This window comes from Pleurodeles waltl, chromosome 5 (genome assembly GCF_031143425.1).
Source record: "Pleurodeles waltl isolate 20211129_DDA chromosome 5, aPleWal1.hap1.20221129, whole genome shotgun sequence".
Taxonomy (NCBI): Eukaryota; Metazoa; Chordata; class Amphibia; order Caudata; family Salamandridae; genus Pleurodeles; species Pleurodeles waltl.
The window spans coordinates 760,359,859-760,386,841 of NC_090444.1; positions in this window are offsets into that span (position 1 = coordinate 760,359,859).

Below are 26,983 nucleotides of genomic sequence, written 5' to 3' on the forward strand. Positions count from 1 at the left end.
GGGCAAGGGTGGCAAGGGGTGTCCCTGGGGGCAGGGGAGGGCACCTCTGGGCTCCTTCCGAGCCCACAGGTCCCTTAACGCCTGCCCTGATCCAGGCGTTAAAAAACAGCGCACATCAGGCTGTGCGCCGTTTTTTAAGGCCCACCCCCTCCTGTGCGTCAAAATGACGCCAGAGTATAAATAAGGGGCACAGGCCTTAAAGTCATTTTTTTGGAAGGGAACGCCTACCTTGCATATAATTAACGCAAGGCTGGTTCCCCCTTCCAAAAAATGACGCACATTGTGGAATTTTGACGCCCGCGGGGTCGGGTGTCAAAGTATAAATATGGGGCAGGGTTTGCGCCGATTGTGCGTCAAATTTTTTGAAGCACATTCGGCGCAAACAGAGTATGAATATGCCCCATGATGAGCTTCAAACATCGTGATTAATGATTAAATTACTCCTGATCTGGGACTTTTGACTGAGTGTTTCATACAAATGTAATCAATCTTGTGTCAGGGACAAACCCACTTTTTCTCTACTGCTAAGGATTATTGTAAATCATACCACAGGAGTCACAAATAGAAATGATGCAAAAAAAGATAAACACTTCCACATTTTATTGAAAATTAACTTTTGTTTAACCAGTTGGCACAGTCTGATCAAAACAGATCAGTACCGAAATATGGCTTGCTCATAATAAAAATCCATTCAAATCTTGTGGGGCGGGATTCTAAACGTGAGTTACAAATCTGCTGCGTGGTCACTGATCCTGACAAAATAACCGGGGGAAATATTTTCACTGTGGTTTTTTTCATGTCAATTTTATAAAACGAACATTCATTTTTTGTCAAGTACTGGTAGAGTAAGTAATTTGACCAGAATCACAAGCCGACGTTGAGACTCGAACCTAGCTCCAAAATTGGTAGTTGTGGTTGTTCTGCCACATCGTTAAGCCATCACCTAACTGCAAAGCAAGACGTACAGAGAAGTAAGAGACGAGCTGGGATGGTGGGATTTCAGTGGCGATGCGGCAGAGACAGGAGAAATCACAAGAAATGCATTCGTCTGGAGTGCTGAAACAAGCCACCATACATTAAATGTAAGCAGGAATTTAATTGTCTCAAGTAAATAGCTGTAGCTCTCCAAAGTCACTCACTAACAGTGCTGGTTGGGCAGCTTCAGATTCTGTTAAGCGATCGGACAACCCAGGAGTGGACTAGCACGTGAATTGCAGGGCATTTCTCAATTACACTTCTTTTTTACACACTGTCTTACATTGGGAAGGAAAAAATGAAGATAAAGACAATAGGCAATAACACTAGTTTTGCTATTCTGTGTTCCCCAAAGTCTCCCAATAAAAATGGTACCTCACTTGCGTGGGTAGGCCTGATCAGTGCTTAATTTGTAAATAAAAAGGTGCCGGTGCCCAAAGCCCTCCTTTTAAACATGGGGCGGCTGCAATTAAATGTGCAAGCACGGAATACTGAGGCAACGTAATCCTCAAGCCATCCCCGGCCTCTTTAATCCACTAAGCTCCTTCAGCTCACTCTTGCAGCTTTCTGCTTTCTCTCTTTGTGACGCTTTTTCATTTTTTCTCTTCCTCCGTCTTTACCATATGTGTCTCTTTCTTGCAGTAAATGCTTGAGGCAGAAAAATAAGCACCGGCCCTCAAAATTAAGTGCCAGTGCTCTGCACCGGAAGCAACAAGCACAACTTAAGCACTGGGCCTGATGCTCGTGACAGGAAACGCAACATGGACACATCACATTTTTACATTGAAATCTGATGTGTTTTTTGCAAAGTGCCTAGCTGTAGATTTTGTTCTCTAGCTCAGCCGGCACCTAGGGAAACCTAGCAAACCTGTGCATTTTTTAAAAATAGACACCAACGGGAATTCAAGATGGGGTGACTTGTGGGGCTCTGACCAGGTTCTGATACCCAGAATCCCTTGCAAACCTCAAATTTGGCCAATAAAACACTTTTTCCTCTCATTTCGGTGACAGAAAGTTCTGGAATCTGAGAGGAGCCACAAATTTCCTTCCACCCAGCATTCCCCCAAGTCTCCCAATAAAAATGATACCTCACTTGTGTGGGTAGGCCTAGTGTCCGCGACAGGAAATGCCCCAAAACACAACATGGACACATCACATTTTCCCAAAGAAAACAGAGGTGTTTTTTGCAAAGTTCCTACCTGTGGATTTTGGCCCCTAACTCAGCCGGCACCAAGAGAAACCTACCAAACCTGTGCATTGATGAAAACTAGACACCTAGGGGAATCCATGATGGGGTGACTTGTGGGGCTCTCACCAGGTTCTGTTACCCAGATTCCTTTGTAAACCTCAAAATTTGGCTAAAAAAACACTTTCTCCTCACATTTCGGTGACAGAAAGTTTTGGAATCTGAGAAGAGCCACAAATTTCCTTCAACTAAGTGTTCCCCCAACTCTCCCGATAATAATGATACCTCACTTGTGTGGGTAGGCCTAGTGCCCGTGACAGGAAATGCCCCAAAACACTATCTGGTCACATCAAAATGATCAAATACAAAACTTCCTGTTTTGGAGGGGGGGGGGGGGGAACCTGCATTTTTGGTCCTGGGCTCAGCAGCCATCTAGGTAAACCTACCAAACCCAGACATTTCTGAAAACTAGGCACCCTAGGGAGTCCAAGGAGGTGTGACTTGCGTGGATTCCTCAATGATTTCTTACCCAGAATCCTCAGCGAACGTCAAATTTAGCTAAAAAAAACCCTTTTTTCCCACATTTCTGTGTTGGATCTCTGCACCGAGGCAAATTTTCTACCTCCCAACGTTCCCCTCAGTCTCCCAGTAAAAATGGTACCTCACTTGTGTAGGTGTGCCAGGTGCCTGTGACAGGGAAAAGTAAAAAACATGTTGAAATTGAGGGGGAACCAAAGTGGGTCAAAAAGGGCAGTTTGAAAAAACTGTTTTAGGCTGACAAGTGCAGCAGAATTTCTATAGGTATAGATGGGACAATGTTGGGTGGTAGGAATTTTGTGGAGTCCTGCAGATTCCGGAAGGTTCCATCACAAAAATGTGGGAAAAATGTGTGATTTCCAGCAAAGTTGGAGGTTTGCAGGGCATTGCGGGTAAGAAAATGGTGCAGGGTGCATGTGAAGCACACCACCCTGGAATCAACCAGATGTTTAGTTTTCAGATGTGTCTGGATCTTGTGGATTTTTCTACACAGCAGCGTCCCAAAGTCGAAAAACTGCAGCCCTAACCATTCCAAGTAGGACGATTTTGAGAGCTACCAAGCTCTCATGGCCCAAATGTAAAACCAATCAATCAATCAATCAATCAGAACATTTATAGAGCGCGCTACTCACCCGAGAGGGTCTCAAGGCCCTGGAAGGGGGGGGGGGGGAGTTACTGCTGCTAGAAAAGCCAAGTCTTGAGGAGTTTCCTGAAGGCGAGATGGTCCTGGGTGGTTCTTAGGTGTGCGGGGAGGGAGTTCCATGTTTTAGCTGCCAGGTAGGAGAATGATCTGCCTCCGGCGGTGGTTCTGCGGATCCGTGGGATGGTGGCGAGGGCGAGGCTGGCTGAGCGAAGCTGACGGGTGGGCGTGTAGAACGAGAGGCGGCTGTTGAGGTATTCGGGGCCCAAGTTGTGGAGTGCTTTGTGTGCGTGGGTGAGGAGCCTGAAGGTGATCCTCTTGTTGATGGGGAGCCAGTGTAGGTGTTTCAGGTGGGCGGATATGTGGCTGTGGCGAGGTATGTCGAGGATGAGGCGTGCGGAGGCGTTCTGTATGCGTTGTAGATGTTTCTGAAGCTTTGCTCCGTATAGGGTGTTTCCATAGTCCAGACGGCCTGTGACGAGGGCATGGGTGACTGACTTTCTGGTTTCGGCGGGGATCCATCGGAAGATTTTTCGGAGCATGCGTATGGTGTTGAAGCCTGCTGACGAGACGGCGTTGACTTGCTTGGTCATTGTGAGGAGGGGGTCCAGGATGAATCTGAGGTTGCGTGCATGATCCGAGGGGGTTGGTGCGGTGCCCAGTGCCGTGGGCCACCAGGAGTCGTCCCAGGCGGATGGGGATTGTCCGAGGATGAGGACCTCCGTTTTGTCTGAGTTCAGTTTTAGGCGGCTGAGCTTCAGCCAATCCGCGACGTCTTTCATTCCTTCCTGTAGATTGGTTTTGGCGGTGGTAGGGTATTTGGTGAGGGAGAGTATCAGCTGGGTGTCGTCGGCGTAGGAGATGATGTTGATGTTGTGTTTGCGTGCGATGGAGGCGAGGGGGCTCATGTAGACATTGAAGAGGGTGGGGCTGAGCGAGGATCCTTGGGGTACACCGCAGATGATCTCGGTGGGTTCTGAGCTGAAGGGAGGGAGGTGGACTCTCTGGGTTCTCTCAGAGAGGAACAAGATTATCCATTCTAGGGTCTGTCCTATGATTCCAGTGGTGCGGAGGCGGGTTATTAGGGTGCGATGGCACACGGTGTCGAAGGCAGCCGAGAGGTCCAGGAGGATGAGGGCGGTTGTTTCTCCGTTGTCCATCAGAGTCCTGATGTCGTCGGGGACTGCGATGAGGGCGGTTTCTGTGCTGTGGTTGGCCCGGAATCCAGATTGGGAGGGGTCGAGCGAGTTGTTAGCCTCGAGAAAAGCGGTCAGCTGCTATTGACGGTCTTCTCGATGACCTTGGCCGGGAAGGGGAGGAGAGAGATGGGGCGGAAGTTCTTCAGGTCCTTGGGGTCAGCCGTGTTTTTTTTTAGGAGGGCGTTGACTTCCGCGTGTTTCCAGCTCTCGGGGAAGGTGGCTGATGCGAACGAGCTGTTGATGATGTTCCGGAGATGGGGGGCGATGACGGAGTCGGCTTTGTTGAATATGTGATAGGGGCAAGGGTCCGAGGGGGAGCCGGAGTGGATGGTGTTCATGATGCTTCTGGTCTCTTCTGAGCTGACGGGGGTCCAGTAGCTGAGTGTAGTGGTGGGGGCTGCAGGTTCGGAGGTAGGGGGCGGGGTCTGGGGTCCGAAGCTGTCGTGTAGATCTGCGATCTTTCGGTGGAAGAGCGTAGCGAGGGAGTTGCAGAGTTCTTGTGAGGGTGTGATATTGTTGGAGCTGGCGCTGGGGTTGGAGAGCTCTTTGACGATGTTGAAGAGTTCCTTGCTGTTGTGCGCCAAGCATTTCTCTTCCGCAATTGCGCTGGTAGCATGCTTCGAGCGCGATGGGAGGTGACCTCTGATGAGGTCAGCACGCTTTCGCGTCCATGGCTTCAGCAAAAAGAAACAAGCATTTGCAATGCAATGGGTCTCACGTTTGCTCGAGTTAGAGCTATTAACGTTGTAAATTCCTAACTGGACCTTTCTTGTCACATAAATTGAAAATTAAAAGTAAAACAGTTGACATAAGCAAGTAAATTCAAAGTGCCACAGCAGCCATGAGCATGAGCATGAAGGAGAGACACAAAAAGAAAAAGAAGTTTGCTTGCAGTCAAACGTATCGGAAAAAGTGCAATTATCAATGTAACAGAGTTGATGGCCAAGGCGGTAAGAAAACTGCCCCAAGGTGGGACAAATGTGAAGCATTTATCAATTATAACGAAGGATTTTTGAAAGGCAACCCCCTAAATGAGATAATGATGGGTGTGCGCTGGGCATGGTTAAAAGTCCAAAGTTAGATTACAACAGGCCAAAGCGATTGCGTGCTCGACGTAAAAAGTGAAGAAGCAGAAAATGAGTGACACTTTCTCTTGCACTGTACCCACATACACATTTTGTTTTTTTTATTTGCACTTGCATTTATATAGTGCTTTATGCCCATGAAAAGGTGCTGAAGCACTTTTGGTAAAAGGGTAGCATGCTACTTCCAAGTCTGTGCTTCGTTGGAAGTATATAGGTTTTAAGTGCTTCCTCTGTGGAAGTGTTTTGGTGCTGTGCATGATGGCCAGAGTGGTGTTTTTATCATGTCACAGGCTGCTGTGCTTGAGCTTATAGTGGTGTGAAGGGGAGGTAGAGGGGAAGCTTATTAGATGGAAGGGTGTCGGGGGAAGAAAGACTGGTTTTAAGGAGCTGGCCACCAAGAAAAAATACTTCACAAGAAAAAGAAAACAAAACTCTCTCATCCTCAGTGAACAAGGATTAGTTGCAAAATTATTAGAGGAAATCAAAGAACAAGCATGTCCAACACAGTATACATTTATTACTCTGTGTTGCAAACAGGAAAGTAACAATGTTCTGAACTTGTCAGCTTACATAGCGTGCGTACAATGTACCACAGCGAGTACAGCTTGTCACACATAATGTTAATGTGATATTGCATGAAGGTGTCCTTGGATGTCAGTACTAGAGCTACATACTATACCCCTCTGCTTTTGAAATTATATAGTTACAATGCACAACATTTCAGGTTTATCTTTTTCCAAGCACTCGGCAACAATTCTTTCTCTACCTTCCCTGTCCATCCTTTAAGGATGCTGCTTCACAGATGTTCAGTTTTCAAATTTCATTTTTCCCCATTTTAAATTCTTAAATTAGGTTCTGTCAAGCAACAAATTTGTCTCTTGCATGGTGCATGAACATCAAGTCTCATTCAGGACCACTCAGATTCAAAGCAAGGGAGGACCGAATTATGTGGTCGGATTGACTAAATTATATAGCAAGAAAAGTGAATATTATATGGCATGCTGCAGCACATTTGTATTAGGATTACTGCATTATTTTGGAATATTTACACAGTAACACTGTCTGGGCAGAGGGTTCCCCTCAGTGGTACCACCAAAACACAAAAATAATTAACAAAATGTCAAAGGGCCTTCCATTTCACACCACCAATATCAACACATTTCTAGTAACATTTGATCTGTTTGAGCTAGAAATTAATTTTTTTGCGATATGCTGGTTATTCGGCAGATGGTGCATTCTGTACCAAATACAGAAAAGCTATAATTATGCAGAAAACACTGTCGCTGCAAAATTTCATAATTCCAGTGTCCCTGGTGTTAACATCCACTCAATGACCTTAGTAGTAGGAAGGGATACCTTTAATCACCATATTAAAAGGGACAGTTATCCCTCCCCCCGGAAGTGACATCATTTCCGGTGGCTGGGAATTCCGGTGTCCCTGAAAGCCCTCCCCGGAAGTGCCATGTGTGTAGTGTGTGTCACGTGGTTTGTGAACTCGTGGTGTCACGTGTTAGCCCTGTGTCTGGGTCCTAGCCCCTGGGTATTGGCCTATGGGCTGTGTAAAAAGTATGACTTAGTGTTGTGCAAGTGGTTTCAGAGCCTGAGAGGGACAGGTCTGGACATGTCAGACATTCATGCCCAAGTGGCTGTTAGGGGGCCTCTGCACAGGGCGGCAAAGTGTGCAGTCTGGCCAAACCTCCACACTGTTGGCTAATCCAAAAAAGTGGGAATGGTCAAATGCTGCTTTTGTTAGAGCCAGCCTATCAATTTAGAGAGGTAAATCTAAAACAGCTGTGTGCCTATAGGCTTTCCCTGGGACACAGTGGAGGCTAAATTAGAAACTGGCCCAGTAATTAAAAGTTTGAAACACAACAGAGGATGAGGGGCATAGCAAATCTAAAACCGATGTGTGCCTACAGCCTTTCCCAGGGACACAGTGGGGGCTAAATTAGAAACTGGCCCTGTAATTAAAAGTTTGAAACACAACAGAGGATGAGGGGCATAGCAAATCTAAAACAGATGTGTGCCTACAGCCTTTTCCAGGGACACAGTGGGGTTAAATTAGAAATTGGCCCAGTAATTAAAAGTTTTAAACATAACAGAGGATGAGGGGCATAGCAAATCTAAAACAGATGTGTGCCTACAGCCTTTCCCAGGGACACAGTGGGGGCTAAATTAGAAACTGGCCCAGTAATTAAAAGTTTGAAACACAACAGAGGATGAGGGGCATAGCAAATCTAAAACAAATGTGTGCCTACAGGCTTTCCCTGGGACACAGTGGAGGCTAAATTAGAAACAGGCCCAGTAATTAAAAGTTTGAAACACAACAGAGGATGTGGGGCATAGCAAATCTAAAACAGATGTGTGCCTACATGCTTTCCCTGGGATACAGTGGAGGCTAAATTAGAAACTGGCCTAGTAATAAAAAGTTTGAAACAAAACAAAGGCCAAGTATTGCCAACCTATAACAGATGTCTATTTCCAGGTCCCACCAATCACAGAGCCCAGGCATAATTACCATTGTGAGTCTTGTAAAAGAACCCCCCACCTTCACAGACCTCTTTTTTCTGAACTACATACTGTAGTTTGTGGCAAGCAGGGGATCATCAGGACATCATGGCTGGAAACATGAAGGGCAGAGCTCAGACTGGTGTTGCTAAACATCTTCTACTTAAGGTCTGTAACAGTGTGGTGTGTGTATGTGTTTTACTATAGTTTAACAATGACATTAGCCACAACCTGTTTAACTATACATAGAGATGTAAAATGCCTGTTTAAAAAAAAATATTTATATATATATATATATATATTAAAAGCTATTAGTGTATTTTTGAGATTCTGTAATTACTTTGTGGGATGGTTTTGTTTAATTGGTACTTGTAGGGTCTTGTGCTATGTATTTGTCTGTATTTTTGCGGGCGCACTTATTTTGGGGACTTTATTGGTACTGCTTAACTTGTACCTGCTGGTTCTGGGACTATGTAGGGGCATGTATTTTTGAAAATCTGCCCTTTATTTTGTGGGATGGTGTTGTTTAAGTGGTACTTGTGGGGTCATGTGCTATGTATTTGTCTGTGGTTTTGCGTGAGAGTACTTATTTTGTGGGGGGTATTGGTACTGTTTAATTTATACATGAGGGTGCTTATGTTGAACATTTACATGTGTTTCTGATGGTCTGTAATCATTTTGTGGGGTGGCAGGGGGGCTTAATTTGTACTTGCTGGTTCTGGTGCTGTGTATGGGTATGTATTTTTGAGGGTCTGCACTTATTTTGTGGGCTGATGGCGGGGCTTAACTTGTACTTGCTGGTTCTGGGGCTGTGTATAAACATGTATTTTTGAGGGTCTGCACTTATTTTGTGGGGTGGCGGTTAGGCTTAATTTGTGCTGGATGGTTCTAATGTTGAGCATTTACATGTGTTTCTGATGGTCTGCACTCATTTTGCGGGTTGGCGGCAGGCTTAATTTGTACTTGTAGGTTCTGGGGCTATGTATCTGTCGGTATTTTTGAGGGTCTGCACATATTTTGTAGGGTGGAGCCAAGGCTTAATTTGTACTTTACAGTTCAGGGGCTGTGTATGGGCATGTATTTTTGAGGGTCTGCACTTATTTTGTGGGCTGCTGGCCATGTTTAATTTGAACTTGAGGGTTCTGGTGTTATGCACTTGTATGTATTTTGATAATCTGCACTCATTTTGTGACGTGGTGGCAGGGCTTAATTTGTACTTGTATGTTCAAGGGCTGTATGTGTCTGTATCTTTGAGGGTCTGCACTTATTTTATAGGGTGTGGGGTATTGCCTAATTTGTACATGCTGGTTCAGTGCACTTTTTTTTTTTCTTGGGGTGTATTTATTGTTCTATGCACATCAGTATTCTGTGTTCACACATTTAATGGCGGCAGTCCTGTGTTTAAGAGATGAGTTTTTGGGGGTATAGGTATTAATTTTAGAGCTCAGCGCCATGAGTTTCGGGGTGCAGAGCTCTAAAATTAATAACTGTGCTCCACGGAGTCAGCCAGAGCTCTGGGGGGCCCATGATATTAACTTTTCTGCGGTGCTCTCAAGAGACCTCAATGCCTATGGGAGAACAGCGCAGAAATGTTAATAACGGGCTCCCCAGAGCCGTCCTGCGCTCTGGGGGCCATCGCATTTAACTTTGCAAAACTACTCTCAGAGGCCGCTAGGTCTCTGAGAGCAGTTTTGCAAAGTTAATCACGCAGGTCTCCAGGCGTCTGCAGCCTGGGGGACCCGCGTGATTAACTTAGCAAAACTGCTCTCAGAGGCAGCTAGGTCTCTGAGAACAGTTTTGCTAATTTAATCACGCTGGTCTCCGGGTGTCTGCAGCCTCGGGGACCAGCGTCATTAACATTACCGAACCGTCCTCTGAAACCGCTCGGTCTCTGAGAACGGTTCGGTAAAGTTAATGATGCCGATCCCCGAGGTTGTAGACGCCCGGAGACCGCGTTATAAAGTTAACAGATCTCTTCTCGGAGGTCGCGCTGCCTCTGGGGCGAGATCTTTTAACTTGATAACGAGGTCTCCGAGCGGCTGCAGCCTCGGAGACCTCACGTGCTGGCATGAGCACCGAGGCTCTCAGAAGCCGCTGGGGAACACCCCAGCGGCTTCTGAGAGCCGCCTGGAAGGTTTAACTAGAGAGAATGCCACGCGTATTTCAGCGTGGCATTCTCTCTAATTAAACCTTCTGACCGGCTCTCAGAGACCTCGTGGTGTTCCCCGGGGCCTCTGAGAGCCGGTCGCTTGCCGCCAGAGTGCGGCAGTAGTTTAAAATGTTTAGTAATAGCGCGCGGTCGCCATTACTAAACATTTTAAACTGCTGCCGCCAGAGTGCGGCGTTTGTTTAAAAAAAAAAAAAGGAGTAATGACGGGTGGCCAGGGTCTGTGGGACCCTGACCTCGCGCGCTTGGGCCCTAGGGCCCATACAAATATAAATAAAAAATGTAGGAACAGCGTTTTGGGGGCCTTGGGATTGGGGGCCCCAAGGCCCCATAGGTCAACATTTATTTATTTTTTAAATAAAAATAAGGCTTGTGTGGCCATGAGGGCCCTGAGCAGGAGGCTCAGAGTCCCCCAGGGCTCCATGGGGCAACCTTTTTAAATAAAAAAAAATAATAAAAAAATATATATGGCAAGTGTGACCCTGCGGTTTAGGGGTCTCTGGGTTCTACAAGGTCGTTTTTTAAATCACACAAATTAAAAATAAAAGATATTGAAATAAATAAAAAATAATAATAATTAAAAAACTATCCTTGGTAAAGAGCCTCAGACTCCCAAAGCCCCCATCCACTCACCGTAGTTCAGGGAGGGTCTGCCAGACTGGGTTGATGTCCTAAAAAACCATGGACCTCACACATGCTGCATCCAGAGATGGCCATTTTTAAACAAAGACTCTAAATGTGCTGGTTGGGGTGGCTCAGCTTGGAGTTTAGCCTGAGCTCAACCCCCACACATGGTTCAGAGCCTTGTTGAGCTGAGTTGAAAACCCTGCATGGATCCTAGGATCTGGTTTACGGTCTATAGTACATATATAAAATCTAGGAACTGTCAGTTTTTTTTAAATAGGGTGTGTTATATATTTTTACAAATGTTGTAATTACATAGTATTATAAAGACCTTTGAATGCCTAGTAATATGTGTAAAATAAGCTTGTGGATCCCTTAGAATTATATAAATATTGTCTTATAAAGAAAATCCTAGAGTTTGCAATGTGCTAGAGCGCCACCATGTGGACTTTATTTATTAAACCATGTATAGTTTTTGAGAAAATCTTTACAGTTGTCAATATGTATTTATACTTCCAGAACATAGGGATTCAAAAATTTGAATCTATATATAAATGTATATATTTTTTAAATTATATATATATATATATATTAAAAAAAATTCAACACTTTGCATGTTTTTATGAAGGGTTCTGACCTAGTAGATGAAATGTGGTGTGTTTAAAGGCAATTCTGTCTCTCTTGTACGCAGGACCGTCAAGAGTCTGGGGAGTCCCTGGTGGAAATGGAGACCGTGCAACAAGGTGAGTTACAGGCCATAGGTCATTCTAAACTGTGTTGTCAGGATTTTGTTATTTTTGTATATTTTACCTCTAATGGGCACCTGTGTGTTTGCATAGGTTATGATGCAGAAATCAGGTGTGCGATTGCCTCTCTCCAACAAATCCTTTATGTTCAAGATGGGTCAAGCACAGGATAACGCTTCTGCAGGTAGATATTAGGGTTCCTTTTGTAACCCCCCTGAGAACCTAAAAGGCCCAACAATCAGCCCTATATTTGGCCACCTCAGTGAGTTTGTATAGCCTATGTATTATATTGTAAATGTAACATTTTTTTTTTTGCTTTTTATCCCGAGGGGCCCCTATGGGAGAAGCGACCCGGAATTTGGATGCAAAGAATAAAAACCAGCCCCGCAAAAGGAAGTCCCCAGCGTCTAAGGATGGCCCACCTATTAAGAAGGGTACATCAAGTCGGAAAACCCCAGGTGTGTTTTAGAAACTGTAGTCTGATGTATACAATCCTTAGTGTGTCTAAACCTCTTTCACCCCCATAGGTATAGCAGCTATAACGATCCATAATATGTATTCTGCTATCTTTACATCCTAGAGCCATCCCACAAGAGCTCCAAAGGTGCCGGCCATCTGCATAAATTGCCTCGGTCATCTTTAAAGGTCAACACTGGGACTGCTCAAAACCCCACAGTGCCATCGGTACTCGTGAACCACCCTGACCACCAAGACCCACCCTGCAACCGCTCTACAGCCACCGATCATGGTCCAGGTACAACTCTTAACTACACCACACCAACCGTCATAAAGGGCATGACCAGTACAGCGAACACTTCTGCAACAACTACCCCGGGGAGGGGGCGTGGACAACCGGACATTATCGTGCTTACATCACCTAACGCCCAACAGTTCATACCGTGTGAGGCCTCTGGAGGGACCCCAAAACAGTGCAGCAGTCCTAAAATAAATCGTCTGTCCTTAAAGAGTCGTAGGAAGAAGTTCCAGACCCCTGAGCTACAATCTGTGCCTTTAGACCTATCTTTTAAAATTTTTGTTAAGGTGCAGCCGGTTCCACCTATGTCCCAGTGTTCTAATACAGGGGTGTCTGTCAGCGCCCTAGCCCCTCCAGGTTGTACAACTAACCCATCCCTGTTACATGACTCGCCATTGGAAAATGATCACCCCGTAGAGGATCCTTATTCCCATTGTATAGGACTTCTTAAGGCTCTAGCTGGTACTAACCAGAGTTCTGAAGCCCCTGCATCCACTTGTGACACTTCTAAGACGAGCCCCTCAGGGTTACAATCAGTAGGGTCTCAATCAGCAGCACCCTGCCACAGCACTGTCTCTACATCAGCTGCCATCAGTTATTACGATAAACATTTAATCTCCCCATGTCTGATGTCCCCCGATACACCCCCGGGGGCATACGACCCCACCAGTCCTACACCAAGTGCCTGTGCGCAGTGGTCTTCACCATCCTCATCACTATACCCCGCCAGCAGTATAGGGTGTAGCAGATCGCAAAATCAGAGTTTTGGAACACCCTTGAGCGATGATCAGGTCTCTCAAACTCCTGGGTGTTCACACTGGAACGTCAGCCATTGTCCTATAACAGGGGTGTCTCTGGGAGTCGGCAATCATACCTCTAATGTCACAATTACTGGCCTCGAAACCAACCTTTCAAACCGTACTAGAGTTCTAGACAGCTACATTAAAGAAATACATCAGTCGTTTAGACAATTAAAATTCCAACTCCGTCTAAAAACTTTAAAATTGTGTAAGAACGACTGTAATACAGGGACATCCAGAGCTAACATAAAGGCTTTAAAACAGGTGATGGCTCGGTGTAGAAGCACAATGGCCCAAACTTGCGCTTCAACAGTTGTAGCCATGGGTAACATACCATCGTGACTAGGGGATCGTGCAGACCCGGGGAATGTTAGAGCAACATTTACCGGTACAATGGGCCTTAGGTCTAAATATGAAAAGAAGCCACAGCACCTGCTTAGTAGAGCTCTAAGAGTTTTACGTGCGCTCAAAAGTCAGAGGCCATGTGAGCCCCCAAAACCACCGCCCATAAGGCCTTGAAATATACAGTTAGGAGGTGTTGATGGTCTTTACAGGCCCTCTGGGGGTGATGGTCAGAGCAGTCTCAGCCCTAAACAATCTGAAGGAGCCCCACCCGAAGTAGGTGTAGTGTCAGTGTCACCACTTTTAAACACCCCAAATATTGTTCAGATCGGCGGGGGTCAGTTACCAAAAACCAGATGGACCCATAAGAAGCCAAAGTGGCTTGGTAGTGCTAGAAACCACAAGCTTGTAATAAAAAAGTTAAAGAAAGCCAGACTCTGCGTCACCAGAAGGTCTAAAAACACACCTACATCTAACCATACCCCTGCGAGCTCTCCAACAACCATTAATTCTCAAACTGAGGCTTCAGAATCAGTATTTATGGAAAATGTGAGACGGTATAGTCGAGTTGTAGAGCGGTTTAACGCTACAGAACACTATGAGGAGTTTAGGTTCGTTAACCTTGATCGCCTACACTCCTCAGATCATGGCATTATAGCTATACATCAGGCTGTGCAAACGCTAATCGAACGATTGTTACACGATGTGGGGCCTAATGATTTCTTTCAGATGCGTTTTCGGGACAGGGTCTCAATAGTCCCCTGTTCACCAGACGGTCGTCTCAGGATGTGTTTGATGCTGTAACGTTTTTAGAAAACCTATCTAAACTTTTACAGAGCAAGGCTGAATTACTGGCGTACGGGTCCTTTAGAGTCATCGCCCTCGTTGTTAGGGGTCGCGAGGGTGGTGCTTCCAGAACCTTAAAGAGCGTTATGTACAGTAAAATCATCGGCAAGAAATCTCGTTGGTTGCTCGATTTTAATACCGGAGTTACCAACATGTGTCTGGCCGCAAGCATTGCAGGCTTATTGGTGGACCGCTCTACCCCAGACGCCGTTATCATGTCGATGGCTGTAGCCGCCCATGAGGCGCTTCAGCTACCGGCCGACAAAATGGTAGGTTTTGGGGACCTGGGACTTTTTGAGAACCACTTTGCTGTGACGGTTAAAGTTCTATACCATGCTGGTTCTTGGAAGTACTTCACTACCAATGAAGGTGTGAAAAACAAGACCGTGTATGTGCTACATCATGAAAAACACTTTTACGGTTTCTTGAACCTGAAGGGTTTTCTAGGTGCCAAGTATGTGTGCGAGCATTGCGATCACATATACAACAATCGGACCAAACATCAGTGTGAATTACACTGTAAAATGTGTCAGAGGGATGGATGTGTCAATGACGATGCTCAGAAAGTAAACTGCACAACGTGCAAGCTGTTTTGTCGGTCGCAAGACTGCTTAAACACGCACACCGGCCTAGCCCAATGTGTTCTTAAAGCCGACTGTGGGGCTTGCGGTCGTTACAAGCCTGTCGACCACAAATGTAAATGTATGCAATGCCCTAGGTGTACAGAGGCTTTTAAAGCCGGAACAACCCACTTGTGTTACATGCTCAGAAGTCACCACCAGAAAAAAACAGAAGACTATATCGTATTTGATATAGAGTGTACGCAAGAGACGGGGGTGCACCAGCCAAACTATATTTACGCCCACCATCTAACAGGTGATGGGAGCTGGGAGTTTGAAGGACGGTCATGCGTGAATGATTTCCTCAACACGTTCATGCAACCGCAATACCAGGATTATACATTTCTGGCTCACAACTCCAAAGCATATGACTCATTCTTCATTATCCGTGACCTGATACGTGAAAAGCTGCCCGTTAATCTCATAACCCAAGGATCCAAACTAATGCTGCTTAAGGTTGTGCCTTTTGACATTAGGTTCATAGACACCTTAAATTTTCTGCCCATGAAGTTGAGCAAACTGCCAAAAGCCTTTGGGTTTGAAGGTTGTAAAGGTTATTTCCCTCACTTTTTTAACACATGGGCGAATCAGAATTACAGCGGTCCTATGCCTCCGCCCGACAGTTATGGTTACGAGTACATGATGCCCTCTGAAAAAGAGAGTTATCTACAGTGGTACGATGAAAACCGTGAAAAATGGTTTCATTTTCAAACCAAATTGAAAGCTTACTGTCAGGCGGATGTTATGATATTGCAAAAAGCATGCAACCTTTTCAGAGATGTTGTGGTGACGATGACGAAGCGGGTCCGGTTTATTAAAACCAAATCACGCAAGAGTAAAAAAAATTTAAAAAAACTGTATACCTGGCCCCATTTCAAAACATTACTCTGGCTTTAATGTGTATGTCTATTTATAAACACATCTTTTTATTGTATGGAACTATCGCCTTAGTACCATCTGACCTCTATAACGGCAAACAGAAACGTTAATCCACCCCATCTATTCAGTGGCTCATGTATGTCTCTGCGAATGAGAGCATCTTCATTCAGCACGCTTTGCAGGGCGGCGAATACCGTCTGGGTCGCTACTACCTAGACGGGTATGCATTAATTAACGGTGTGCCAACCGCCTTTGAGTTCAACGGTTGTTTTTACCACGGGTGTCCTTAGTGTTACAAACCCCATGAGTTTAATAGACTGCAGGGCACCACGTTTGAACATCTGCACCGCCGGACTATGGCGAAGGCTCAGTATATTGAGAGTTGTGGGTTTGTTCTGAGAACTCTCTGGGAACATGATTGGGTATCTGAGCTATCGAAAGATGGTTAACTGGGCACTTTTATTAAGAGCCAGCAGTTACCTTCACCATTGGAACCCCGTGACGCCTTATTCGGCGGTCGTACAAACACCATTCAATTGTACCGCGTAGCTGGACCAGGTGAGAAAATACACTACTACGACTTCACAAATCTGTATCCGTTTGTGAACAAGGTGAAGTTGTACCCTGTGGGCCATCCTACAATCATATACAGGAACTTTAAACCTCTCAAAGAGTACTTTGGAATCATTAAGTGTCAGATTCACCCTCCGCGGAAACTTTACTTTCCGGTGCTCCCTTATAGAGTCGACAGTAAGCTAATGTTCCCCCTATGCCGGACCTGCGCTGAAAATAAACAGCTTAGCGAATGCCTGCATAGTGATGAGCAGAGGATGCTGGAAAGGACTTGGTGTACCATTGAGGTGCAGATGGCCAAAGAGAAAGGGTATCGTCTAAGTAAAATCCTGGAAATTTGGCACTTTCCAAACACAACCACCCAGCTCTTTTCTGAGTACATCAACTTGTTTCTCAGAGACAAACAGGAGGCCTCGGGGTATCCAGACTGGTGTGTCGATGAGCCCTCAAAGAAAAAGTATATCTCTGATTACAAAGCTCGCCAGGGTATTAAACTGAGACATGCGTTCATTAAGGTTAACCCCGCCCGCCGTCAGCTAGCTAAGCTCTGTCTCAATTCCTTGTGGTGTAAATACGCACAGCGTACCAATTTGTCAAACACATCCATCGTCACAGATCCAGATGGGCTTTTTAAGTATATTTTCACACAGGTTTATGACATATCCAGTTGTGAATTTATTGACGACGAGACGGCCGTTCTATGCTGGAAATACGCCAAAGAGTACCCCACAACGTGTAACAATATAAACATCTTTATAGCCTGCTTCACAACCGCTCTCGCCAGGCTAGAGCTTTACAGGTTGCTGGACAAGCTTCAGGATCGCTGTTTGTACCACGACACTGACTAGGTTATCTTTGTGAGTAAAGAGGGTGATGAAGATCCTCCACTGGGTGATTATCTAAAAGGGGGAGTATATACAAGAATTTACCTCATCAGGCCCTAAGACGTACAGTTATAAGACCTCAAACAACAAGGTTTGCATGAAAGTCAAAGGTATCACTTTAAACGTCAGCAATACGATTAAAATAAACTTTGACAGTCTGAAGGGTCTGGTGCACGAGTACTCCACCTCGAGCGATCACAAAAATAGCAAAGCCATTGTCGTAAACCACCCGAGCATAGTCAGGTCCAAGAAAAAGTGGGAAATTACAACCCAACCGTTGTATAAAACCTTAAGAGTAGTGTTTGACAAACGGGTCCTCACAGCGGACTACAAAACACTGCCTTGCGGTTACTAAAAGACATTAGAGGCTCGAACTCCACCCGGATATGGACACCAGACTACAACACCCATTCTCCTGCGTTTTAGCTGGTCCCTCCAATAGCAGTAAAAGTTTTTTTATAAAGAAACTGCTAGAAAACGCTCCCGGTGTTTTATCTCAGACCCCTAACAACATCGTGTGGCTTTATTCCTGCTGGCAGGATCTTTACACGGAGCTCACCCTAAAGTTCCCATACATCCGGTTTATACAAGGCATCCCCGGTAATCTCAACGACAATGACTTGTTACCAAAGCAACTTGTAAACATGGTAGTGGTGGATGATCTCATGCGTGAAGGCGGGGACCACCCCGAGATTGAACGGGCTTTTACGCAATATTCACACCACCGTAATCTGAGCATATGCTATATAGTGCAGAACTTGTTTTACAAGGGTAAGAGCAGCCGGTCCATAACTCTCAACGCCTCATACCTGGTCTTATTTAAAAAACCTGAGACAAACTTCAGATCTCAATTATAGCTAAACAAATGTACCCCGGAAACACACAGTTTTTCATGGAGGCCTTTAACAATGCTACAGCAAAACCCCACAGCTACTTACTGGTGGATTTAAAACCCAACACTCTTGAAGACTACAGACTACGCGCCGGTATACTACCACCTGACTTCCCTGTCACCTACACGCCTAAAACAGGGCCCAAAGCCTATAAAAAGAACAAGTAAAAAGATGTTTATAACATTTACACTCTAAACCTTGTAATATAAGGTCCCCACAATGTCTGCGAGGTTGCGGCGTAATTTAGGCCTCCTAATAATGCTGATCACAGCCAGCCCCTCGAAAAGAAAAGCAATCCTTTGCGCTGCCTCGGACGATTTAGTGGCCGCCATTTCATAAATAGCCCTAAACACCCTAAAAGGTAATGTCCCGATATCAACGAACCAGTTCCGCGTTCTGAAGAAGAAGCGCCACATTATTAAGAAGCTCAGCAATAAGAGGGCGTCGCTCCGTTCTAAAAGAAAACTGTTCAAACAGTCTGGAGGTTTTATAGGGTCGCTGCTAGGTATAGCTATACCCCTAATCACAGGGCAACTGTTGAGACCCTGATGGAGCACGCCCACAAAATGTACCTCGTACCACGGCAACAGCTGGAGCATCTGGGTCCTTCTACCACGGATGTCTGGGACATACGCAAAAACGAAACGCAGCGTCTCGACGCTGAAATCAAAGCCATTTTTAACCGAATTGATTTAAAACCACACGACAAAGCGGGGCTTTACTCAGGAGCCCTTCAAAACTTTCTACAGTACTACAAGCAAAGAACCTCTGAAAAAAAAAAAACTGACGCTGTATACCCCAGATGCTGAACAGCAGCCAGGACCCTCTATGGCGTCTCAAGACCTAGGACCCACACCCGCAACTGATGCCTTTGTCTCAGACCTTTTAAAAAATATAAGTCAGAAATATAGAGGGGCTGCTCAAATGTTGCTCAGTAAAATGACTGCTACTAAAGATTTGACCACTTGGAACGACCGGGGTGAATTTGTTTACAAGGGGCAGCCGGTTGCTGGTTCCCATATGTATGATCTGGTCAGGGGTCTCACACACGGTAAAACCCTATCGACACAAGACGCTCCTAGAGGTTGGGAGCAGTTCCTAAGTGCAGCTGCGGAACTCAACATTCCCTCAACGATTATCGGTAATGCAGAGAATCGGCGTAAGCTTGAAAGTTTAAAAGATCCGACCCCGCTGTTTTTACAAGGAGCCCTGCTATATCGACATCGCCTTTCTTTCTACAACTAACACCCGCTAGGAGCAGTGTTGCTCTTCCTCTGGGGCCTAAAAAGAGACTATTCAAAATGAACACCTGGCTACCGCTCTAAATTTGCACCCATGTACAGTTTTTGTTAAAAGTTTTTGCGGTTCGAAAAATTGTGCTTCATTTTATATGTTTACCCTTGTAAATGTTTGTGCTGAAACAGGTTTGTAATAAACACTTTTAAATTTTCAACAGTAGTCTGACATCTTTTTTTTTTTTTAATTTTTTTTTGTTTATAAATGGTTTGAAAATGTGCGCTGTGTGAATAAAAAAAAAATGCCTAGGCTGAAATCATGTTTAAGATATTTTTTTTATTTTAGGCACTCATAAGTACAGCTAGCGGATTTACAATACCTTACACTTTTGACAAAGACCATATTCTGCTTTAACGTACGACATTGTCCTGGAGTTTTCATTCACATATTTCATAACAACACCGTCGTTGTTTACTAGATCAGCAGAGTACAGGTTAAAAGAAATTCTAAACGTCATACCTTCAGACATTTTACTAATAAAGTATATACAATGTTCCCCACATGTGATGGCCAAAGGATCCTGCACACGTAGTTTGTTATACTCAACCGTGGGTGATGCTTTTTTTACATATTTGAATATCGGCTTTGTATAAATACTATGCTCAGGGAACTCGGCTAAACTATCAAACACTATAACCGTGTCCACATCCAGAAACAGAGCCACCCAATTTGTACCAGCCTTGTAATGGGGATCGGTGTTAAAAACGAGGGTGCGGGGTCTTTCTGGACCTATCTTTTCAGGTAGTCCATCGCTAGGGAATACACCTAGAAAGTATTTTTTAGCATATTTATGTCTACTTAAGAAGCCCCGTATCTCCGCAGTGTCCATTTTTTATTTTTTTTATTTTTTATTGTACACTCTTTTCATGGTAGTCAAACATAAGCTGAGGGGCGTGGTTGACCTGGATAATGCTGTTGAATACCGAGAACACAACCATGTTCACATTGGCCGCCATTTTTGATCAGGTTGTAGTGGTCACCGTCTTCCATGTCAGGCGTCAGGTCGAACGCAAACAGCGTGTAGCCGGCTGCATACCCTTCTCTTGAAACAACTACTCCCGAGTCCTGCAGCTGTTTCCCCGTTATCGAGACCAGACCGAGATATTCCCTGACAAAATTTGATGTTCCAAAATTCGGCGTGAAAGGTTTTGCGGGTATCACGGCGCCCTCGTGAACCAAAGCGGCATAGTTGATATCGTAGTGTTTGAAGTTGAATGGGTTTGAGTTGTAGAGGCCGCTAAAAGCTGTATTGTCCACAAACCCTATGATGATGAGTTTCGGTAATTGCCACAGAAATAGATTCTGCTGCTGCGTTAATCGGGTTCCGGCGGGGATGCTGAATATCTTCAGAGCAACTCTTTCAATGGCATACTTGGCGTTCGATAATTGTAAAGCTTCAGCATGGGCCAGTCTGACACTCGGGAACACTTTCACTCTCTTTACAAACAGGCTCGCGGACAATATAACCAGTTTATACTGCTCTGCATCACCGCTGATGAGACAGAAAGCGTCCTTGTTACGATTGAGGTTGATCTTAAGATCTATACCATTGACTAACAGTTTGTCTTGGAAGAAAAGGTCTGAATGTACGTGCCCCAGGAGGTCAAACTGCCTACTGCCGGCTACGAAGCTGGCTCTTTTTTTAAAACCCTTGTTGTCCCCGTCCAAAGCCGTGTTCTCCAAATGTGCTTCGGTATCTCTGTAGAAGAGCCCCGCTGAAAGATGTGTGTCCAGCGCGTCGCAACTATAATTTAGAATACTCTCTATGTAGGCCCTGTAGGCATACATTATCACTCTGCGTGACGAGGCGATCGCCTAGGTTAATGTCCACTTGATTAAACATTGTTGCGATGGGGTAGGCGATCGGGGCCACTCTAGCATCAGCCTCGATGTTGGCACCATTCGCTTTGGTTATTTTACAGACGAGGTGCAGAAGAGTGTTGTTGAGATCAAGGTACATATCCGTGGACCCGCAAAAATAAAACTCTATCGGTGCAAGTGGTGTCAGAGCGGCCATAGGCGACACTTCCATGAAAAAACTGTTTTCAATGCTGGTCTGTGTGGGTTTGAGAGAAAACAGATCTAACTCAGATTTGGCGCATTCACCCGATGCACACTGTACGAAGGCCATGATCAATGCTTTAAAAAATATTCGCACTAGAACGAGTTCTCTTCTTCTTCTTGGTCGATCTCTTCCGTCTTACGGCTCTTATTTTGTGAGGGCCTTTTGAAGTAGTCCTACGCTTCTTATAGGGCATTGGTGGACCCCTACGCCTCGAAGCCCTTCGCTTCCTTTTAACCCCAGCAAGCGCTTTGTACATCATCCCAGCTCCTCCTTGGGGCTGTCTGTTCATACGCTCGGCGACCGCAGACGTTACACTACCCACGACATCCTGGGCTATGTTCGTAGCAGCCGCTTTAACATGAGGTTTTGCAATTTCGAACCCTCTTCTCAAAAAGGGCATGGCTCACCTAAACATGCTCCGGAAGAAACCCCCCAATCCTGCCCCGTACATAACCGGAGCCCCTTGAAAGTAGGGCGGGTGGCCTCCATACCCAGCCTGAACTCTATAATAGTCCCTGTACATAGAGGGATCCCTGTAGGTTTTCATGATGACCATCGCAGCAGCCTAATAGTCACCTTCGCGCCGGGGTCTTAAATGAAGCTTAACAATAAATTTCCCGTATTTAAAGGCAACCAGCTCCGACTGATCGTTGTACACCATGATGGTTATAGTGTCAAAATGGTTTTTAGAAATTGCCACATAGTCAAGTTTGTGATGTTGCATATTAACCATCGTGTTATTTTCGCCCTGCACCGGGACCCATCTCAAGAAAGGTGAATAACTGTCCCCGACCCTCTGCGGTTCTACAATATCGCTATAAACGTAGAGTGTATAAAATCTGCCGTTAATATCGGGGCATGTAGGGTCTGGATCCACCTGCCTTTGCACATGTTGTACGGTCCCTAAAATCCGTTGTAATTTACCAGTACATTTAAACCTAGTATCATACTCAGGGGCTTTAAGAAAGACTTTTCTTCTAACGTAATCCAATACCAGATATATATTTGCATACTCTTCAACGATGCTTATAGATTTGTTGATGGCCTCGATCACCGACACTACGGTTGGGTAATAGCACGTGTGGGAAAGTCAGGGGAAAGGTCAGGGCATCCTGAGGGCGCTTTATATGAAATTTAACCTCAGACTTTGTAAATGTATTCCAAGTTCTAGGGTACTGTATTTCCGTTAGTGCCACCTCCCAGGGTCCTTTCAAATCCACTGGCTTTGCCAGTTTCACCGTATAACTCGAAATCTGATTGTCTGGGAACATGTCCTTCGAAGCATTGGATGGTAGAGTGATATAAAAAGGTGAGTTCTCCATCTTGGCGCTTACAGCTTGACCTCACACACCGAGCAGCGAGCTGGCCAGAACCCAACTGTTAAATTTCTCGGGCCACCCTCATCATTTGACCAGCGCCTGTCTCCTGGCACCGCTCCCTTTCCGTTTCAGAACCTTTTCGACCCTGTACACCCTGTTCGGATCGTAGGGAACCTTCTGTAACTCTTCGTTGTAAAAGACACCTGCTACCTTTTCACCATCGTAGTCCTTTAACCTGTAAAAATATACCCCCTCTTTAAACTCAACACTTTCCACTATGAATATCTCATTGTTGAATGTCTGTTGGTAGCCTTTGGTGAAGACACCTTTCAACTTTGAAACCCTGACATGATCCCCTTCTTTTAAAGACGGTTTCTTGACCTTCGGCTTGAGAAGCCCACCGTACACTGTTCTCCACACCATTAACGAATTATCCATCGTTACCTCAACGGGGGCCATTTTGATTGTCCTGTGGTAGGTGGCATTATAAACATCTATAAAAGCCTGTAGAACATCCACGTATCTGTAGGTGTTGTTGGCGGTGAAATATCGCCACATCTTTGACTTTAAAGTACGGTTAAAACGCTCTACAACCGCAGCCTTTACCTCTGTGTGCGTTACAATATGTTAAACAGCGTGCTGGTTTAATAATTTTTGGAAAGGTTTGTTTAAAAATTCCTTTCCGGCGTCTGTTTGTAGTTTCTGAGGCACGCGACCGCTAGCGAAGATGTCTTTAAAAGCAGCTGTGACGCTGGTACCACTTTTATCGTTTAATGACTCTGCATAGGCGTACTTGGACAAGACATCTATGACGGTTAATATATACATGGAGCCATCGTTATGTTTTGCTAGATATTGGAGGCTGATTATGTCAGCTTGCCACTGATAATCGAGCTGTGCGTTAACAACGGTGGCCCTCCTCTTAAAGCGTCTCCTGGCCGGTTTGTGGAGCGAATAAGCCTCTTCCCCAGCTAACCATGTCTTCACACTGGCACGTTTTACAGATTCATTTTCAGCTCGAGCCCTTCTAAATAGAGCTTCGGAGCCTCTGAAGCTTCCAACCCCCTGTTTATCGTAATAAAGCTTCCTTAAAGCCGCACCATCACCACGAAATGAAAGACGCCTGTTTTGTGTAAGGTCATTTTATTAAACATAAAAAACATAAAAGTGTGGCTGGGCTACACAACCAGCGTGTATTTGACATTTTGTGATACATAGCTTATAGATGTCAAAACGATGGCCCGCTGGGGCCTTTTTACAATCGTATACATAGTACAACACCCGTTACACATGTTACTCAGAGCAGGTCTTTTTACAAACCCTAAGCGTCACAAACTTTGATATTTTTATAGCTATACTCTCAATAGCTCTAGACATGACTTCCCGCTCCCCACGCCTATAACTCTGAACGCTCAGGATACTGACAGAATTCAACAGTTCATACAGTTCTAGGTAGGACAATGCAGAACCTTTATTTGTGAGATAATCTTCAGTCACGTGCTCCAAAGCCCCGTGTATCCCAGTCACGGGTGAAAGTTTTAACTCGCGATCGTGATCTTTGTTCGAGTTCCGGCATTTAACAGATGCGTTTAGCCTGCCATAGATACACCACTTGGCGATACACACATGACTGCTGCATTGCAACAAGGCCGAAGGTTCCGAAATGTTCAGATACCGCAGAGTCACAGGTTGTATTTCAGCTATTCTTTCTTTAACCAGCACAAATATCAGTCTCCCGATACAGATGTAGCCCGGGTGTAACTCATAGACATCTTGCATCTCGATACTCGGATTCCCCGCCTAAAAGTGAGTAGGTATGGAGTGTTAAGTAACACATTTATGGTCTGCTTTATTTATTATTATTATTTTTTTTAAAACAGCTTTCGTGGGGCTAAAGACTTCATTCTTCGGTTTTTATAATAAATGTCACACATTTGTCTTTCTATAACCCTTTCTATCATACTTTTGTCAAAGTGGGGACACATCCCGTGCATACGGTCGAGTTTTGAGCAGGGCTCAGCAGCGTATCGGATCTCATTGACAGCCGCAGCCAAGACCTTAATCATATCACCGTGGACACCTTTCTTCACAGCCGACAGCCCGTACACCACCCTTAACAAATTATATACCCGGTGAGGGTCTAGCCGGCTACAAATGTGGCGAATTGTTCTTGCAGTGTACGCCTCGTATAGACATTCGTGAACCTCCTGCTGAGGTTCATTAATTTTATGCCCGTAACAAAGGTCATAATAATCCCGTTTAACACACGTGTTCACAACGGTCGCTGCAAAACCTTTAACTGGCCATATGGCGTCATAGGGTACGCCCGGAGTTTCCTTTTCAAAATCGCGGATAGTGTATGTGCAAACACATTTCTTACGAGGCTCTTTGTTCTGGCTTGTAACACTTTCAGACTGTTTGGAACAGCATAAGCAGTAAAAATTTACGGCGTTAACCTTTGGCGCGGACCCTTCTAGAGACTCTCTTTCTTTGGTTCAAACAGAAAGCACAAGACACATTATTAGTTAAAAGTATGACACCAGAGTATACATGCATACAAAAAAAAGAAGAAAATGTCTTTACTAACCTCAACATTCTTCCAACACTCAGAGGCTCCTCTGAAATCTTGGGAGTCGCAGAGGTCCATCGGGGTAGAAACATCGTCGGAGCTTACAACTGACGGCTGTACAACAACGGCCTCTGACTCGGGGTCCTCCTGGAATCCCATGTCTTCATAGAAGGGCGAATTCGGTGGTGCTACACATTCTACAACATCTTCAATGTCGATGAAGTTAGATGCAACACTTAATTCATCTTTCAAGGCATCGCTGTCACTGCTGTCCCCCTTAATAGGGGATATCACGGTCGACACATCCTTGAGGTTGAGCTTTTCAAGCCGCTGGCAAAGTTCCTCTTCAAAAACCAGTAACATCGATATCCTGGGCATCAGGGACTGCCTGTTGTGCATTCTCATCCATCGTAAGAGGTGTTGGGGTCCGGTAATATCTACCAATAGTGTTCAGGGCCCCTGAGGAGGCGGCTTTTCTGGCGATCGGATTGTATCTCTTCATGGCGCCTTGACAAGCTGTTTCAGCATTGGTTCACGGTTTGACAGCCGGTTCTAACCAGCTCCTTATATGCAACATTTCAAAAAGGGTGGGCCTGTCAAAAAGGGGACACCCTACACACATGGCACTTCCGGGGAGGGCTTTCAGGGACACCGGAAGTCCCAGCCACCGGAAATGACGTCACTTCCGGGGGGCGGGATAACTGTCACTTTTAATATGGTGATTAAAGGTATCCCTTCCTACTACTGACCTTCCCACATTTGTCTCACAGATCTGTCCTCTCTTCCTCTGTTTCCTCCCACTCTCTTGACTGTTGCACCAGTCACAAAACCGCCATTCAAGAAGCATTAACTAACAGGGATGTGACATACTTTTTGTCATGTGGTCCTATGTCATACGTGTAACATATGACGCTGATTCATGCTCTGAGCCAGCAGGGTGCTGGGACTTTCAGGGCCCCCATCCCCTGATTTGATGGCCTGCACCATTCTCCCCAAAGAAAAATAGATGCTTTGACAGTATTTAAAGGTAATGTGTGCTGTACAAAAAAAAAGAAAAAGATATCTTCTATGTGAAAAGGAAACTGCAAGTCCCATGTTACAAAGTGTCACTACCCAAACTAACAGGGCTGAGTGACGGGGATAGTGAGTGCTTAAGGCAGTTCACCTGCGGAGGAGGCGCTGTACACTCACTCGTCACCCGTGTCACAAGTACCAGAAACAAAAGTAAAAACCAACACTAGATCACACACCCGTGGGCGTGAAAACCAACCCTCATCTCTCTCACCATCTCTCTTCCACACAGGCACCTAATAATCAGTGCCTGCTCACATCTGGTGGCCAGACCACACACTGACAGCAGAACAATGATGATAAATACATCACTTTATTTAAATCAAACACAACTTCAACTGCGAGAATGCAATGATTTGGTAAGTGGCCAGAAAGGGGGGTCCCACTAACTTTACTGTGCCAATC